Consider the following 7,086-nt stretch of genomic DNA (forward strand, 5'->3'; position numbering starts at 1 on the left):
TAAAGTAGACAGTTAGCTCTGTGGGAGGAGGTGGTTTTGTTCCTCATTGTCCAAGCTATATGTAGGAATAGATGATTTTATTTCTCAATATCTTTTAGCCTAAAAAAATGACCTAGTATAATTATATAAAAATAATTAAAAAATCACTTAAACATTCATTTAAGATGAGAAAAATAAGTTAACCTATCTAACGTATTAAAATATAAATGACAAAAAATTAAAAGAAACTTTTAAAGGAAAATGTCTTAAAAAATTGAAATTGAATAAACAAATGTTTTCAGTTAGTATTTGCTCAGCTATTTTAAATTAACATGATTTTTGTTTGTTTGTTTGGTTTTGGAGAGGGGCGGTGGAAGGGGTAGAGGCAGAGTGAGAAGGAGAAAGAGAATCTCCACACCCAGGCTCCACACCCAGTACAGAGCCCGTTGCGGGGCTCCATCTCATGACCCTGAGTTCATGACCTGAGCCAAAATCGAAAGTCGGATACTTAACCAACTAACTGAGCTACCCAGGTGCCCCTAAATGAAGATGATTTTAATATTGAACTTAGTACTGAAATTCATATATCCTTTATTATTGAGAAGACATGTTTTGAACTCACTTGGATGTTTCCCCTTGTTTTTGGAGAGGCCTGTCTCTCTTATTGCTCTTATCTTTCTGAAGCAGCTTCTACCCTAGAGCTCTATTCCTTGGTATTATTGAGAACATCCTCCTTCAGTTTTTCTCTCTGGCATTCCTCTGCTCTTTGGGCTGGAGGAGGCATTAGCCTAGCTCTCCTCATTCCTATTATTTCCTTTTGCCCCATACAATAGTGTATGAGATACCTGGTAACCTGGATTACCTAACCTAGATTTTAAAGGGTCTGATAATTTAGGGCCATAACTATTTTTGATACTCTTATTAATCTCCTTATAGGTATGCTATTATTTTGAAACTCTGAGAATAGGATTCAGTTGATGAGTAGATATAAAATGCTCTATAAATCCAAATTGCAGCATAGATTTTCAGAGAATGGAAGTATAACTGTGGTGTAAAATATACAAAACCACAGTGTAAATAGAGGTAACTTCATTGGGAATAAATTGCATCTTATAATATTTTAACTGTCTTTTAAGTGAGCCAACTGTTACTCTCATTATCATCTCTCTGTATTTTTTCCTTCCCCTGTCATCCTTTTCCCAGACTCTGGGTCCTCTTGCTTAGGCTCACCTATCGTCATGTCCACACTGCCATGACAGCAGCAGGTCAAAATAAACAAGGAATGGGGTGCTCCTCCCAGGGGGCTATTGTCCCTGACTGGAATTTCAGCTGTAACAGATGCATTGACATTCAGTGAGCCACTTGGGAAGCCTCCAGTCCTTCCCTGTATCTGAGGAGTGCTACCATCCACCCTCCCTGAGGAGTTAGTACACATAGAACACAACACTCTTCTCTTCACACTTAAGTAAATAACACTGCAACTTTTGACCTCTAAGAGGGAAAACTCATTGTCTACAGTGCATGAGAGTCTCATGCAGGAAGTCACTGAGGAAAGCTTGAACAATTTAGATTCAAGTGTCATTTAGAGTGTACCTATTGCCTGAAAATGGAGTTTCCCCTTCCCTCAGTAAATGCACAGCACAGATGTATGCTCCCAAGCACACAGAGATGAAGAGAGAGAAAGGAAAAGAAAGCCAACAGCTCATGCATGAAAGCATTTTCTGCAAAGTAAAACATGATAAGATTGGATCTACAAAAAAGGTACCTATTAAAGCAAAATGGCTTGCTGACAAAGATTAACAGATAAAGAAGACTTTATTCACAACTGTTGCAATACGAGAAAGAGGATAGAACCCACAGGAGCTCAGCTCCACTGAAACAAAGTGCTAGAGAGTTTGTAGGAGCTGAGATGGAGGGGGTCATAGGCCATCTGTGTTTGTTAACTGTCCTTTCCCACAGGAAAACTAAACTTTCTTGTATCTTCATGACAGAGTAGTTTCACCAGTTGGAGCAAGGGTCTCACCCTCTTATGGAAACTGGGAGATAGGATTGCTTTCTTCATTGATGATTATATTTTAAAGAGATGGTTTACACATTCTTGAGGAAGACATTTCTGGGGTTGTAAAACTGACAAGAACTTAGAGACTATTTATATACATTTCAAAGGAGTAGAAAAGGTATTCATGTTTTCCAAAGTAAGTGCTGTAAGGAAAGGGAAGTCAGGGGCATAGAGGTAGGAAGAAGCCTGTCTGAAGTTTGGTCAATCTGGGGGAAAGATTAAGGCCATCTTAGTTACATTCTTGGAGCATACTTCCTACCTCCATCTATCAGCTTCTTCACAGAAAGAAATATCTGCCTTGACATCATTCTGGATGTGATATGGTACCCTTAACATATATGAAGGAGGCCGATGTCTATGGAGGTTGAATTGAAGCCATTGCTACCAGCTTGTCCTTTGTGGCCTTGTGGATGGCTTAAATTCCCTCTTTTAGCCATTCATCACCTTGGGTTAATCTTTACTTTTACCTTGGCATTTTCTTCGTCTTCTTCTTCTTCTTCTTTTTTTTTTTAAGATTTTATTTATTTATTTGAGAGACAGAAAGAAAGAGAAAAAGCATGAGCAGAGAGAGAAGCGGACTCTCCACTGAGCAAAGAGCCTGATGCGGGGCTTGATCCCAGGACCCCAGGATCATGACCTGAGCCAAAGGCAGATGCTTAACCAACTGAGCCACCCAGGTATCCCTTGGCATTCTCTTTTTATAAACAAACATACATTTGATTATATGTAAATTCATGTATATACACATATATATTTATTACATATTATATATCTTTATGAATGAATGTATTTATTTATTTCCTGTGGAAAGAAGATCAAGAATGGCCTCCTAGACCATACTGCCTAGAGCATAAAGAAGATTAAAGGTGCACAGGAGGAAGGGAAAATAATATTTGCTACATTTTTACTATGAGTCAGGCACAGTCTTAAGCCCTCTACGGTTACTTATTCAATCCTTACAAGGACTGTATAAGGTAAGTATGATGGTCTTCACTTAAAAAAGAAGAAGTGAACCTAGAAAACTGAAGTCACTTAAGGCCATGCAGCTAGTAAATGGCAGAGCTGAGATTCTGACCCGAGGCTGTAATGAGTCTGCTGCCTCCAGTTTTGATGTTTGACCACTGACAGATTTGAGGGACCACCCTGCACCTTTCCCTTTGCCCCACATCTGAGCAAGTCAATATAAAAGCAAAATCAAATCACACAAACATCTGGGCACAATACCTCTTAACCACAATAAATATCAAAACCACTTGCCTCTCCCTTTTCTCGAGCTGCTCCCAGCCAGCTTGGGTGCCTACCCTGCTCTACTTTAAAAAAAAAAAAAAATTCCCATTATGTGAGTAATGAACTTTTATATACCCTCCTGGTGATGCATGATGTTATTAGTCTCGATATTTGAATTGATTTTGGGTGTTGGATTGATTTCTCCTTCTGCAGGCAGGGCAACCACAAAACAGAGGCAATGCAAAAAGGAAAGGGGAGGTGGGGCCACTGGACATACACGTGACCACTTCATACTACACTGGCCAACATTCTACATGTACCTTAGCCACATACCACTGCCGTGCTATGAATAGTACTCAGGAAGAAAAAGTGTGTGTGTGGGGGGAGGCTCATTTGAAATAGAACCTGTTAAAACATAATTTGCACTGATTCTGTATGTTAGAATTTTGGTTCATCTTTTCCGTGCACTTTTGGTTCTTACAATCATAAGCTGTAGCCCCTTAGGATACTGTGAACCAAAGTAAGCTTTATTGCAGGAAATCACTGTTTAAACAGTTGAAGGCCTGTTTCTTCCTTCTCTGTTCTGTTGTTATGAGTATAATGAATTTTTAACAAATAGAGGGCCTATTGCTGAGCTGGAAGACAAATGCTATGTTGCAATAGTAAAAGCAGAGCATCTCATGTGTCTTCTGAAAGATTTAGTCAAAGAATTGTCCCTGTGGGTAATGAACATCTGTTTTATTTAGCTTCCCCTTCTCCAATTCTCTGATAACAAAACTGATTTTCCTCTGAGGAAGCTGTTCCATATGTTTCAGCAAAGCTAAGGCCTTTAACTTCATAAAATCTGCCCCAAACACAGGGGTGGACATAGAACCCAGGCTTGAAGTCTAAAAATACATTATCCTCCTGAACCTAATGGTGTGTTTAGAAATGGGCACGTGGCTAAATTCAGGCCAACCAGACTCCTCTTTGAGAATCTTGTGCTAGACCTTTAACGTGATGACGGGGTACCTGGGTGGCTCAGTCCATTAAGTGTCTGCCTTTGGCTCAAGTCATGATTCCAGAGTCCTGGGATCGAGCCCCATGTTGGGCTTTCTGCTCAGCATTGAGTCTGTTTCTTTCTCTTCCTCTGACCCTCTGCCTGCTTGTGCCCTCTCTTTCTTTCTCTCTCTCTCTCAAATAAATAAAAATCTTAAAAAAAAAAAATAGACCTTTAACATGATGGCATTTCTCACTGGTGTTGCAAGGCTCGTAGGGTGTGGCAAAAGGTTTGTCACAGGTGATTATTTTTTATACCTGAAGCTAGATTAATTGACCAACAGAAAAGGACACAGGCCTCTAAGATATAACCCCTGAAGCCAGTTATTTTTGGAAGTTTTAGTTAACATAAGCCAATTAAATTCCCCTTTTCTTCCTAAGCTAGTCCGAGTTGAGTTTCATTACTTGTGGTCAAAAGTTTATGTTGTTTCTGTATAAATATACTGTGTTATGAAAGACGTACTAGGTAAAAAGAGCAAATAATTTATTGTCCAAATCAGGACACTTTTGAAAGTGAAACTTTATATGATTCATACTTACCCAGGCAACAGGTTACCCTGGAACTGTCCCAGGCCAACCAGGACATGTGTTGACCCCAATAATTAGGTTTTACCATACCACACTGTATGTCTTCTAAGCCTTGTAGTAGCTTCCTCCATGCCCATAGGTTATTTATTTATTTATTTTTTAACATTTATAGGCAACTGTTTAATGAGTTTTATTTGGGAACAGAAAGGGAAAGTCGGCCAGGCACTTTTTGCTGTGGTTTTATGCAGTTAAGTCCTTCAAAGAACAAATGGTGAAATCAAGTCATTTCTCCTCCTGGAATTTTTCCTTCTTCTTTTTCTTTGTTGTAAGGTTATATAGAAATGTATGAGTATATGGGCATTATAAAAGAGAAGGGATATCCTGTGAGGGAGGAAATCAGACAATAAATCCAAAAAAACTATGAAAATTAAAAATCCGAACTTGGGGGAGGGTGGGAAGCAAAACATTTTTCACAGAGTCGTTACGCGCCATGCAACTGTCCTCAAAAGTGGAAATGGAAGAAAACAGATACTCAGCTGCGGAACGAAGCTGTGGTCTTGGCTTTGTAGCTTTTATTGTCTTTGGAATTGGGCTGGGCATCAAGTGCCTTTTCCGGAATAGGCCAGAGAAGGTAAGTGCAACTTGGCTTTTAAGGCTTCAGTCAGCCCCCTGGCCAGCGCCCGTGGACGGACACACTGTGGTGCGAGTACACGCATTCTTCCCAGTCCAGTCGCAGCCCTGGGGCCCACTGGAGAGTGAAGATAACCAGATTTGCTTGTTTGGGGTCTGCCTGTTGATCCCGTAGGTTCCTAGATCTCCACCTAGTTCAGCTGTTAAAACACCACTCCCAAACGAGACATCACAGTGTTCGAATGTGTAAGGTTTGTCTGCGAGGTCTTCAAAAAACTCTGCTAGCGAGTCCAGTGTCTTCTCTGCCGGTCTTTCATAGGCGGTCTCATCCAGAGAGCCAGGGTCGCCCGAAGTTCTCGCTGTCAGAGTCATCAAAGGGACTCTGCTCTCCGACATTCACAACCGGATTGAGGCGGTGGGGGCTCAGGCTAGCGTGGCTGGGTACGCGGGTCGCCCCGGTCCCAGTGCGCAGGCCCCGGCGGCGATCGATCGTGGGGCGGGGCGTCCGTCCTCGGCCCCGGGGGGGCCGCAGCGCGGTCCGGGCTGAGCTCGGGAGGCGCCGCGCGGGGCGGGGGGCCGGCAGCCGTGCAGCCCCCCGGCGTTCACGTGCCGCTCACAGCCTGCCGCTGCTCCGCCCTCCGGCTCCGGGGACCGCACGCAGTTTTGTAATACGACGCGTAAAACAGCTGTGTGTGGCATACCCGTGGGTGTGGTGGCGGGCACTCCATTCTGGCCTGCCCAACAATGTTCCTTGCTTCTTTCTCATTACCGGACCCTTCTTGGCTCTTGGTGTGACGGTGGGCTCGGGCACAAGGCATGGCATATAATTGCGCCAGGCAATCGTAGCAACTTAGTTCCCCCACATTAGTGAATGATCTTTAGAAAGCTTTTCACCTACTTACTGCCGCTAGGATGTCAGGAGAAGTCTCTTGGTGACTTTTAGGAAAGTTTTTCTTTCCTGATGGGAGACACAAGAATATATGCCGTTCTGCCTCTGGATTCCTTACCCAACAACATTCCTGCTCTTGGTGCTGTTACGTGAAGACGTAGTGACGGAGCCTGTGGCAGCAATGTGGGGTCCATGAGGTCGTCAGTCTGTGGATATAAACCTGCATGCCGAGGATGGCGGTGCGGACGCATGGAAAGTTCCCGGGTCCTTCATGGCATCACTCAGTTTGGAACCAACCCTGGGATTTCTGCCTCCAGACGTCTTGTTAGATAAGCAAGTTGTATTCTTACCGGTTAAGCTATTATCAGGGAGGTATTCTGTTACTTTCACCTGCACGGAACCTAATTAATATAAGAGGCATAGATTCAACCCCAGGCTGTCAGTGTCCATGTCATGATCATACCCTACTGGATGGGCAAATTCTCCAGACAGCTTCCATAACCAGTCCCACAGCATCACAAATGCTGCCCCATATTTTTCAAGAAGAAGAAAAAGTTGTCTAGACAGGCCTCCTATTGCCCACCGAAGGAAACCTCCTTCCCTTCCTCTCTTACCTCTTTCTGCTGTAGCAAATCATTCTTCAAAGATGGGTATGGAAAACAGTCAACATAAGTTTTAAGAAAACCACAAATATCTATCTTTTGTGACTTTAAGCTCACTTCTTGACTAAATTTAG

General features: G+C 42.6%; 1 pseudogene; it reads right to left on the bottom strand.

The window, feature by feature from the left end:
* Positions 1-5,375: 5,375 nt before the first annotated feature.
* Positions 5,376-6,601, bottom strand: LOC118016262 (annotated as a pseudogene).
* Positions 6,602-7,086: the final 485 nt, after the last annotated feature.

The sequence above is a fragment of the Mirounga leonina genome, unplaced genomic scaffold, assembly GCF_011800145.1.
Source record: "Mirounga leonina isolate KUSES-001 unplaced genomic scaffold, KU_Mleo_1.0 Mir_166, whole genome shotgun sequence".
Classification (NCBI taxonomy): domain Eukaryota; kingdom Metazoa; phylum Chordata; class Mammalia; order Carnivora; family Phocidae; genus Mirounga; species Mirounga leonina.